The 12,489-nt window shown below is 40.1% G+C and overlaps 1 protein-coding gene across 1 annotated transcript in view; it reads left to right on the forward strand.

The window, feature by feature from the left end:
• The first annotated feature begins 7,128 nt into the window (after positions 1 to 7,128).
• Positions 7,129 to 12,489, forward strand: part of gpr4 (G protein-coupled receptor 4) — a 52,744-nt gene continuing 47,383 nt past the window's right edge. Inside the window, exon 1 of the mRNA XM_004569594.3 lies at positions 7,129 to 7,338. The gene's annotated coding sequence lies outside the window, so the exon portion shown is untranslated. The remainder of the gene's footprint in view (positions 7,339 to 12,489) is intronic.

Raw genomic sequence — 12,489 nt, forward strand, 5'->3', positions numbered from 1 at the left:
TCTACTTCCGTACCATTGATTCATTAATGTTGAATTCTCTAGCAGCTGCTCTATCCCCATGTTGTTGCAGTATATTAATGAGTAACCTCGTATCGTGGATGGATTATCTCAGTTGTTCTCCTGACTGAGGTTTGGTCTCTTTACAGCATCCTGCCATGTGATTGCATTTGTCCCTAACCATTGGGAACCCTCATGTTAACTTTTATCGAGTGGAAAAAGGTTAGCATTAATCCTCCAGCTTCACTGTGTTTATGTTATGCTAACATAGCTGTGTTGCTAGCGATCACGTAGGATAACGTTATATACCAGCTAGCACAACTTCAGTAACCCTACAAAAGTCACTGCTGTTTAGTTTTCTGTCTTCATTCATGTTAGAAGTGATAGCAGAGATGTACGTTTTATTTTTTTCAGAAATCTCTCAGTCAGAACATGCTATATCATGTTTAGGTGGAAACTAGCGAGCTAACTTCCTGCTAATGTCTAACTCCGTTAAATTTAATAAATTCTGTTTTCATGGATGCCTGGATGTTAAACACAATTGTTACACCTGATAAAGCAGCAATGCTGATCATTTTATTAAAGATGAAAGAATTTAGACAGTTTTTAACTCTCAGTGATGCCACAGTGCTTGTTTGACTTTGGGACCTGAAGCGGACGGAGTTTTGGACCCGCGAGGCTCTTGACTACCGTAGCTGTAATGCTCTGACAACCCATGAAGCGGTGCGGCTTCATAGCTTACCAAAGTCGTACTAAAACATTTTTTGATCTATTTTTGAGTGCTGTGTACCACATAAAATCGGTTCGAGGTCAGTAAGCACAACCAGAATTCATACATAAAGTGCACCGGATTATAAGGCGCACTGTCGATTTTTGAGAAAATTAAAGGATTTTAGGTGCGCCTTATAGTGCGGAAAATACATTATTTAAAATTGTTACTTCTAAAATTGTTACAATTTTCAGCCCCTGCTAATGTGATTAATAACACTTTTAACATTACAAACTGGAAGAAGACTGGAACGAAGGTTGTTGAAAATAACCCTCTACACCTGGGTAGATAATATTGCCGTCAACAGTTTATGTAAATGTTTATTAGAAATGTTTATTATTTATATAATAAACTATGACTATTACAATGCTTGTGCAAAAGCTGACTTATTTAGTATGCTGTTTATACTGTTTTTATACAAGACAGTATACAGTTGGTATAAAGGCTGAATTCAGTGAATGAAGCTAAGCATCATCACCTTAAATTCAAATTAATCGCTGCTGGATTTACCCTAACACTGACCATGAACACCACAGCTGCTCAACAGAATGGCTGTGGTTCAGGAGTTAGAGCTGGCCATCTACCAATCAGAAGGCTGGGCAAGATACTAATCCTCCAGGTTGTTCTCCGATGAATCCATCAGAGTGTGAATGGGTGAATGAGGCAAGTTGTATGAAGTACTTTGAGTACTCAGAGTAGAAAAGCAATGTATAAGAACAAGTCCATTTACCATTTACCAGTCAAATGCAGTGCATTTCTCTAAATTTGCCACAGTACAGCACTAAACTGTATTCTGATGCAACCTTTGAATAACACAAAGTTCATATACCTTAGTTTGTTTTGCAGGATGTTTCACCAATCTTTGATTTAAAGAACTGGGATATTACATGTAAGCTTTAAATTTCCTCTAAGCAGTCCCTACCTTTAAATATAACTGCTCGTGTCCGGTCTTTCTTACATCTTTCTCCCTCTCTGAGAGAAGAAGCTCTCATTCTTTTGTCTGCTTGGGAACTACAGCAGCTGGACCTTTAGCTAGCAGATACACTGTGATGATGTTGATGTTTGAAGGCAAACAGTGAATAATAATATCTTCCCTCAGCTTAACTATAAGCTCTTTTTTTTGGTGCTTGAACTTTACAGAATGTTTTTTTCATTTCACCAATTTTCCCTGTAACCAAATATAATTTTTGCCTTTTTGATGCATTCAATATTTTAAAAATCTGTGATTGCCTTTTGTTGTCTTCTGACTTTGGAGCGAGCGTGTACACTGCTTCATTATACTTAAGTAGATAAACAAAGATGTTATAAAGGTCTGGGAGCATCTTGCAATGTTTATAGCAACAGATAACGGGAAAAACAGTGCGATCAACCATGTAAATAAACAGAGTTGACTGGTGGGAGACGTTTTACATCTTCACAAGAAATTAGATTGTATGTCTTACACCGAAAGTCAAAGTTGTGCTTTTAGTGTTTTAAGTCACCTTTCCCTAATGAATATAATTCCGATGCATGATGCTTATTAGCACCTGTAATCTTTTATATGAAACCCAAACAAAGAGCTTTAGAGTCTATTTAAAATTTTAATTGCTTATTTGTGCAAAGTTAAATCAGCTGCACCAATCAAAGGGTGGCATGTTTTATCTTTTATTTACTCCTGCCCGATAAGTCAATTGAACCAGAAATGAGGCCATGTTTCCAGAAAACAGTTCAATCACAAATGATTTACTTTTTGACAGCAGTTAGATGTCATTAATTTTCTCACCATGCGGTACATCATTTCTCATAAAGATTCAAAATACTCTAAAGAGTTCCCCACAGGAAATCATTTTAGTACTGAAGCACCAGATTATTCCTGTTTACACCTTTACAGGGTTAGAATAACAAGAATGTCCTCCACCGTGTTCGTGGTGTTTCACCCAAAAAGTAGATTTGATGTTGACACGCTTGATAAGCATTTGACAGGCACTGCAGAAGGAGTGAGGGTGCACAGAGACATCCTCCCACATCTTTCACACATGTTAATCATCAAACACAAAATACATGGAAGCCCACGTAGCAACACACAGACATCAGTTTGTGATTTCCCACAGAAACCACACAATCGTCCCCCATCTCCAGACTGTAGAAGCGACACGAAAGTGCCTGTTATAAGAGACCGTCATGTCCAGAGAACAGTCCTGTTATTGCACAAAATGACACAGCCTGCAGTAAAAATTTCCTACCTCCACACACACACACAAATAAAAGCTTCTGTGACTGTAACGTAAAATAAACTGAGGATCACCAGCGCTCTTCATAAAATCGTCTCTTTGTAAAAAACTTGTAAACAAGAACAAGAGCAGTGCTTCAGTCTTGTTCAGCACAAACCTTAAACAGATGCAAGAACAATCACAGCAGCACTTCGTCAGACCTGCATGGTGGTTTGGCTAGATGAAAGCCACTCTTGAGTAAATGACATATGACAGCCCACTTGGAGATTGCCGAAAGTAACTCAAGAGGCATGAAGACAAAAGATTCTCTGTTATAATGAGCCAATAAAAAAAAATCAGCTTTTCTTTAAGCAGAACTCCAAACAGCTGTCTGATACAGACTCCTGCAGTGAATCTTTGTAGAGCACTAATTGGGAGTTTATGGATCGGCAGGAAATCTACCATGTAGCTCCTCTGAAACCCCACGCCGTAACCTGACGTGCATCTCACTACAAATTTAATTACACGTCATATTAATGCAGTCTGCATCTAATGTGATTGGTCTGTTCAGTGTTGTCAATTTGTCCTGTGTGTTTCTAGTGCTGCAGTTTTTGAAGTTATCAGTGACGGTAACAATCATCATCTCACTATAGGAATATTAATCATAGCATCAGTGTAAGGACTCACAAATGCCAGCATATTACTGCAGAAACTATCAGAATACACAAATGTGATTGGCCCCGAAAACCCCCCCAAAACTGACCACAACAAAGAGCCGGGATTGAGAGGGGAAAAAGTCCCGGCTTTTTATCCCACGTAAACAGCTGACGTTGTAGCATTTATGCTTGTGTTGGTGCATTTTGTTTTAATTACCTTGTGGTCACGTCCAGGTGTTTTTATGTGTCCCACGAGACACAGGAGAAAAAAAATATAATGCCAGGGCTTTTTTTCCCCTTGGAGTGGATGCCCACTCTTTGTTGTGGTTAGTTTGTTTTGGGGGGCTGCAGACATATTTGTGCACATCCATTCCGGTAGATTTATCAATCTCCTTCCAGGAATATGCTGAGATTTGTGAGTCCTGATCGGGACTATTTAATGGAGCTGTCAGTAAAACACATAAGAGTTTCAGTTAAACTGACACGACAATTCTCTATGGTTTGACATTTTGAATGTATCGTATCAAATTGTATTGCATTGTATCGTATTGTGTGGTATCATATCATCATATCCTAGTCTATGACATCACATCATATTGTATCACATTAGGTCATATTGCACTGTAGAGCAGCGGTCCCCAACCTTTTTCGCGCCACGGACCGGTTCATGCCTGACAATATTTTCACGGACCAGCCTTTAAAGTGTTGCGGATAAATGCAACAAAATAAAACTAGTACCGGTACCGTAAAAAAGAAGATTTATTCATAACACACGTGAAAAGACCCAGGAAAACCGAGTTAACGATAAAAACGATAACAAAATAACGCTCAAAACCGATAAAAACCCTGAAAACCTGTCATGAAACGCTGTGTGGCAGGCAGGAGATGAGGACTCAAAGTGCAGGACTCAGACTCAGGGGATGAACTCAAAATCACAGCCTTTTTTTGCTGATCACAGAAAAACGAGCATACAAAGTAAAATAGGCTAAACTGGGAAACAATGAACTAAAACACAGGGAGATCCACACAGCATGAGGGACGACGCGACACTGACTCAGAGAAACACAAGGGTTTAAATACACTGGGAAGTAACGAGGGGAATGAGACACAGAAGGAGAGCACAGCTGGGAGAAATCAGAACTGACGAGACAAGGGAGCAAAGTAGGATACACTCACATGAGACACAGACCTTCAAAGTAAAACAGGAATTAGCACAGATGCAAACTAGCCAAGGGAGACAGAGCAACTAAGAAACACAGAGGGCAGCTACTAAATACTCAGAGAACTAAACAGAATACAAGAAAACCAAACTAAGACACTACACTAAAGAATAAGCTGGGACAACAAAGAGAACTAAGAACATAATACAGAAAACTCAGAGGCACAAGAAACTCAAAACACTGGGTCACTGACCCAGGACCGTGACGAAACCATACATTTCACACCTGAGCCTCAACTCTCGCGGCCCGGTACCAAACAACTCACGGACCGGTACCGGTCCGAGGCCCGGGGGTTGGGGACCGCTGCTGTATAGTACAGGGGTGGGCATTTCCAGGCCTCGAGGGCCGGCGTCCTGCAGGTTTTAGATCTCACACTGGGTCAACACACCTGAATCAAATGATTAGTTCATTACCAGGCTTCTGGAGAACTTCAAGACATGTTGAGGAGGTAATTTAGCCATTTGAATCAGCTGTGTTGGATCAAGGACACATCGAAAACCTGCAGGACACCGGCACTCGAGGCCTGGAGTTGCCCACCCCTGGTATAGTATGATATGTTGTCATATGACATTGCATCATATTTCATTCTGTTACATGGTAATGTGTCTCATTGTGAGGCATCTTACAGTATTGCACTATGTTATCTCATATTGTTTCACATTGCATCATATCTGTGGCAGACAGGTGTGCCAAACTGACAAGTGAGACTTTTTCTTTTTTTACTCCAAGATCCTTTGAATTGAAGATCATTTAACTGGATTTCATGAGTGGGACAACACCGCACACATTCTCTGTCTATATATGAGCCCCCTGCACTGCAAGCTGTTTGTTTTCGTTTTATGCCCCATCCCAGCCCCCTTTTTCAATTCATTCACCTCTCATTAGTGCATGGGGATCTGCAGTCCTCAAGGCATTCACACTATTGAGATCCTGTTTCTCTTTAAACTTTATTCTACCTTATTCTAGTTGCTCCGACCTTTGCTGGTCAACTACTCCCTCAGTTTTCAGCCGATTTCCACATTTAAACTTTAATCTGTTCTGCTCCATGCTAATGCCAGCTCTTTTGGTGCTCATACCTTTCATACTTTTTGAGATATTAAGCTTTTTTATGCCATTTTTTGGCAAATCCCGCTTATGACAAAAAAAATTGCAGTAAACAGTTCAACTTTTTTTTTTAAACTCTTTTCAACACAAATTTCAGCTTTTTCACCTCTTTTCAGCAGAATTTTCCATTTTTCAATACTTTCCAGCACAAATTCCTGCTTCTTTAGCTGTTTTCACTGCAAACTTCAGCTTCTTTACCTCTTTTCAGCAGAAATTCTGCTAATTCACGTCTTTCTTTCTTGACTCTCTTCAGTGTAGTCTTTCAAATAAAGACGTTTTCAGCGGAGTTCAGCTTCTACACAGTGTTTTCAGCGGAGTTCTCCTTCTGCTGTTTTCAGATTCCACTACACAGCATTCACACTGCATTTTTGCAGGAAATGCAACTTTTTCTAGTTTTAATACTGGGAACGTTAAGCCATACTCAAGCCCAAACATTGGTAAATTTCAGAAAAATCACACCGTCATATTTTACACTGTTGACTGTTTCCAAATGGGGGGGAAAGGCGTTCTTCAGACAGAGGATAGAAAATGCAGGTGGAAGTATGTGTGAGTTTATTAGTGATATTATTCAAAACCATGGGCTACACATCCTGCAAACTTTGTACTAAGGGACCGCTAAGTTAAAAAACTGGCTAATTTCAGACACAGCTGAAGTGGGCGTGCGATCTCACATGCCCTTCTGCTCGGTGATGTTCAGAAAAGGTCAGGGCAGCAGCATGTGTGAAAAAAGCATTAGACAGACAGACAGAGGTAAAAAAAAAAAAAAAGCAGACACACTCCAAAGTTTATATATAGCAAGGTGAAAGGTCATAAGTTGCTGCTTTTTATATATATCAACATATGCCACAACCTTAGGGACCGGGAATGACACACAACAACACAGGCATGCAGGCACATCCGCGCACACACACACACACACACACACACACACACACACACACACACACACACACACACACACACACACGCACAAACAATTAATGTATGAATCTATAATTTTAAGATCTCAATTTTCTGTGGACTATTGTCTAAATTATATTTTGCTCGACAATATTACTTATTTAAATGTTTCATGTAAAGGCGCATTGAAGCGACGTAACAGAGTACAAGAAGAGAGGGAGGGAGGCGGAACTTAGAGTCTCACTTAGTGACGGTTACTCTCTCTCTGGCTCACTCTCTCCCTCTCACTCCGTCTGTGTGTGCATGTGTGTGTTTGGCTGTGTGTGTGTCTCAGTCTGCCGGCTGTTGTCGCTGTGCTCACACTGTTTGGTACTTTCACAGCCACTGTGCCATCTGTCCGAGCATTTTTCGCGGAGGTTGAATGAAACTAAACGAGTTTTCGTCCCCCTATCTGGATAGTCTCCTTTTTTGGGAACTGACTCCAAGACTCCAGGAACCTAAACGTGAGTACAGCATCGCATCGTTTAATGACAAGCGTCTTTACCGCTCTATTTGCGCTTTGCTTTAAATGCAAGTGAAACTGTCTTCTACAACAGAAAACTAGAACTGAGCTCGGTCGTTGAGGATTTTTCCTGATAGATCATTAGATCACCGTTTTCACATCCTGTAACACAGACATCGCGACAAAGTTTAGCGTCTGCATTAAATAGTGATATAAAAAACTAGAATTCTTGATGCACAGAAATAAAATAAAGGGAGATTTTACTATTCATATTCACGGTTTTTGCTGTTTCCTTTTTATTGTCAACTTCCCAACATCCCATCCACTCTGGGTGTTATTTTTTGTGATCCCATTAACCTGTAGCAGCGGGAAATCAGCTGAGCTGGCACCACTGACATTGCGGTACAGCAGGCACTAGTGTCCCTGCCACAGCTCCAGGGGTAATGAGAGCAGACAATTAATAAATTATCAGATTGAACGATTAAATTGGCTGCTTGTGTCACTGAATCCCTCCAGCTCCATATTCAACTGGGAGCGACCATGCACTGTTTGTGATGTTGCAGAACCAGCTTGGGCACTGTCAAGAACCGTTCTGAGTGCAGTTTATTGTGTGCTGAAGCAGACTGGGAGCGTTCTGTAATGAGTTTATGAACTTTAAAGGGGGATGCCTGTACTAGTAAAGCCCGTAGCTCATTTATCACCCCTAGCAGAAAATGTCTCAGTTGTGCATAAATGAATAATAATATTGTCCTTTTTCACTTTAAAAAGGACAATGGAGAGTGTGCATTAGTTAGTATTACAGTACCAAAGTCTGCTGTTCAAATGACAAATATCACACAGAGGTTACATCTAATGCAAACAGACTGCTTCTAGCAGAGAAAACAGTAGATTGGTCCTTAATTCATGCATTCTTCGGCCTACTTAGGATCTTTACAGGAAAAAAGTGTGTTGAGGCGACTACTGTGTTATATAAATAAACTTGAATTAAACTCAATTGAATCTGTCACATGCAGATGATAACAAAAGAAAATAAAACATAAGTGTCAGAGTCAGAGGTGATCTGAGCACAGCGTGCTGTAGGTTCACCTCTGAGTGTTGTGTGTGTCAGTCTGAAATTCACTGCTTGTAATTCTTATCATTTAAAAGAAGAATTTGAGGATTTATTCACTAATCAATAATCTTCCACTTATTGTAGTGTATCTTAAAAAGAACAAGAAGCTATGAAAACTATGAGGATGAATGACCAATGATGAATTATTGATTTATGCTAAGCGTGATGAATGATCTTCACATGCAGAAGTGATTTTCTTGCTCTCAGTTCCTGAAAGGTATCGATACTTTGTTTTTAACTGAACATTTTGAGATCAATTATATGCATTTACAAAAATATCTGTGTATGAAAATCTACAATGACTTCTGCACTTTCATTAGACACTCGAGCAGCTGAGCCACCTCAGGCAGAGAGAGGGAGAGAGAGACACAGGGACAGCGATCTCGGAGAAAATGTCATGCTTCACTAGGATGCGGGGAGATGTTTCGATGGACCTTAATGGTCTTTTTTAGTCAAAAATTGAAACCATGAATCCTCTGTTCCTCCTGAAGAATTCCTGTTTTCTACTTCTACAGTTGTAATGTTAAAATCAATAGGATCTCATCTTCTTCTCCCCTGTGTCTGCACCGCCCCCCCTCCCCTGTTTTCTCTTTCCTCGGTGAAGATGGATACAGTCAGTCTGTCCCTCTCTTTCACGTATTTCATCTTTCCCTCTTTTTCCTTTCCTGGTTTCCTGCTTCACTGGCTCATTAACCTAAAGTGTATTACAAAGCAGTGAGGGGGAAATTACATTTATTTTTAAATGATCCATTAAATTTAAATGCAATTCTCCCTCATTTCTGTATTGGTGCATGATTTAAAACATTGCAAGTAAACATCCCCTCCTCATTCTTGACCCCTGTCACCTCACCGGAAAGATAATCTGTGCAGGTTTAGCTCCGACCTTCAAGGCAGATGGATGACTGTGGTTAGCCGAGCGCCAGCTTTACTTACCTGAAGTTCCTTTTTCCACCACTTCACGCCCTCTCCTTTCACCCTTAGTCCAGATGAATCTCTCCTCTCCTTCCTTCTTCAAGGTTCAAGGTTTCCCTTAGAAGTCAGATTTTGATGTGACCTTTAAAAAACCCTGAACACTGAACAAAAACCCACTTACATCTGACTTTTGTCTTCAGTGTGAAATTGTATAATAGGGATTCAGTCCGGGTCAAATGACTCTGCAGCTGTCACAGTTATTAGCGGTTCCAGCTCAGATCAGCAATGATAGAAACATGACACCCAGGTTTTGACCCCCTTTTCACGCTGTGATGGGCGTTTGTGTTGTCATTCTGTCTTAACTTATCCAACTCTGTCATCTCAGCCCCAAATTCCATCAGTCTCCATTAAAGCAGCAAACTAACATTGTTTAGTCAGCGCTGAAGCTGAAGAGACTAAAGTAAAAAACACCAAAAACGTAACCACAGTAACACTATCAGTGGACTCTATGTGGCTCAGTAGAGTTTACTGATCTTATTTTCAGGTTGTTTGTGAGGTTAAAACACAGCTGAAAAACAACCGTCTAACTCATCTTGTGAATATCTTTTACAAATTAAAAAAAAAAAGCATATATGGCACACCTGTCAGTGCACGTGTGCCATAGTTTTTATGATTGCCAACAATATTTAGTTCACTGGATGGATTAAGATTGGCACAAACACAGTGTTTGGTGCTTTTAGGGTTTAGAGTATGGGCTATTCTTCACTTTTCCAACAACTCTAGCAAGTCACAGCTTTCACTCATCTGTGTAAAACGTCAAAGAGGATTAAGAAAATTGGATTAAGAAATGTGATTCAAGTAAAGGTGATGTGGGACGAAGAGCTGAGAAATGAGTAGACAGGACAGAGTTTTTAAAGGACAGGAGAAACAAAACTGAGATTAAAGTAGGTGAGGTCAAAGGGAGTGGAAAGTGGAAGATGGATGTTAGGATGAGGACTGGAGGATAAAAAAAGAACTTCAGAGGTGGGTTAATGTGAACGAGATAGCAGTGAAGGTGTAATTGGTCTCCAGAGGAGCTCTGATAAGCAGCACTTAAGAGCCTTTGTGGTTAAGTAATCACTGTGATTAACGGCTACAGCGCTGGAGAACGACACTAACAAGTAGCCTGACTGTAGGATCGCCACCCACCGTGGTAAATTATCACATTATATTGAAACATAACAGTGTTGTGGTGTGGTTTCCTCTCCAGTTTTTTGCAATTTTCTGAAAAGACTTAGACTTCAGATCCTCACTTCAGATCCTGCGTGGATCTGAAGTGAGGATTTAAATGCAGCTTTACATCAGAACTCTTATTTATCTGAGTTTGTGGCTCATCACAGAATTGCTTGGTCATTGCTTCACACTTCATTTTATATTTGCATATTATGTGTTAACTATCTTGGTACAACATCTTCTCTGGTTCCTTTGGCCCCACACTTACTGCTTTTTCACACATGCACAGAGGAGGAAGTTTGTTCTGCTCCACCAGCATTTGACAACATTTGTCTGCAGTGCTTGTGTGGCAGATTAGAAGTGTGTTTCCATGCAGTGCCATTATCCTGTGAATAGCTTTTAGCGCATCCAACTGAACAACTACCCACCATTATGGGCCAGTTATGTGTTGGTTGTTTTTACAAATGGGGTAAAATTAACTGGCAGGCAGTGGAATAAAGCCTTACTTTATTCCTCTAATGGTGGGCGTTTCCTTTAATGATACAACATCACATGAAAACTGTTAATAGAGTCAGTGTGCAGCTGACATACTAAAATGAGGTAAAAGATGTGTCTTGCTATTTAGAAATCAGAAAGGTCAAGATTTTTTACCCTCTACTAATGTCACGGTCCTGTGTCGGTGACCCAGTGTTTTGTGTTATTGTTAATCTTAGATTTCATCATGGTTCATCATTTTTGTTTATGGTTCAGTATTTCTAGCTCTAGAGTTCTTTTTTGTTTTGTGTTTTCTAGTTCTTGGGTTTTGTTCCTGTGGCCCTCATGTTTAGTGCAGGTTTAGTTCTGTCTTCATGTTTATTTTCTTGCTCCCCGGTCAGTCGTGTGTCATGTCGGAGTTTGTCACTCATGTCTCTGTGCTCCGTGTTCAATCTGTTGAGTGTCAGGTCCATGCCTGTCGTGTTTTTCCTGTTTTATTTTGATAGTCCCTGTCCTGTGTGCAGTGTGCCTGGTTTTGCTTCCCTTGTCTCGTTGGGTCTGATTTGTCCCAGTTGTGTTACCACCTGTTCCCCATCCTCTCATTGCCCTCATCATGTTGTGTTTTTCCTCTGTGCTTCTGGTAACGTTCTGGTTCTCTGTTTCCTGGTTTTGTTTTCTAGTTTCTCAGTTTTCCAGTTTAAGTTTTGTGTTTCTAGTTTAGCTTTCCTGTATTTCATATTTGAATGTTCCCCTGCAAGAAAGCTGCTGCTTTTAGTTAATTATTCTCTCTCCGAGTCCTGTGTTGAGGTCCTAGACACAGCAAACCCTGACAATTAACCTGATTGTTTTATGTAGGCTTATATATTGATGCTGATGATCTAGTTATTGAATCGGGGGAATGTGTGCATGCAAAGTTTTACAGTGTTTATGTGCTTTGTGAGTGAGAGTTGGGCAGGATGGCTTTTATACTATGTTTACATCAACCAAGGAGGCGATGTTTCTGGTAGCGTTTGTGTACATGTTTGTAAACACGATAGCTTTGAATAAATCAATGTTAACAGTCCATTAAAATTCGGCTGACGTCCACCAAGATATTCTGATTTATTGGTTGAAAATTGACAAAAAGCCTTATAACTTAGAGACTATGTTTCTTACAAGTGTGGTGTGCATTGTCAACACATTGAAAGGACTGTATAAAGATTTAAAATGTGTCACATGTGACCTCTGACCTCTCCTTCAAGGCCAATATCTTTAAAGAAAGTCTTGCCAAGAGAAAATGACTGAGCTGCCTATTAGTTAAAAATGTTCTGAATGTATTATATAATAAACACAATCAATACAGATGATCCATTACCTACTCTACATAATGTTTGTGTAATCAAAATAAATGTGTCATGCTAGGCTAAAGTAAATACTGCCCAGAGAGTGAGCTCTCTTGTACTC

The sequence above is a fragment of the Maylandia zebra genome, linkage group LG14, assembly GCF_041146795.1.
Source record: "Maylandia zebra isolate NMK-2024a linkage group LG14, Mzebra_GT3a, whole genome shotgun sequence".
NCBI classification, from domain to species: Eukaryota; Metazoa; Chordata; class Actinopteri; order Cichliformes; family Cichlidae; genus Maylandia; species Maylandia zebra.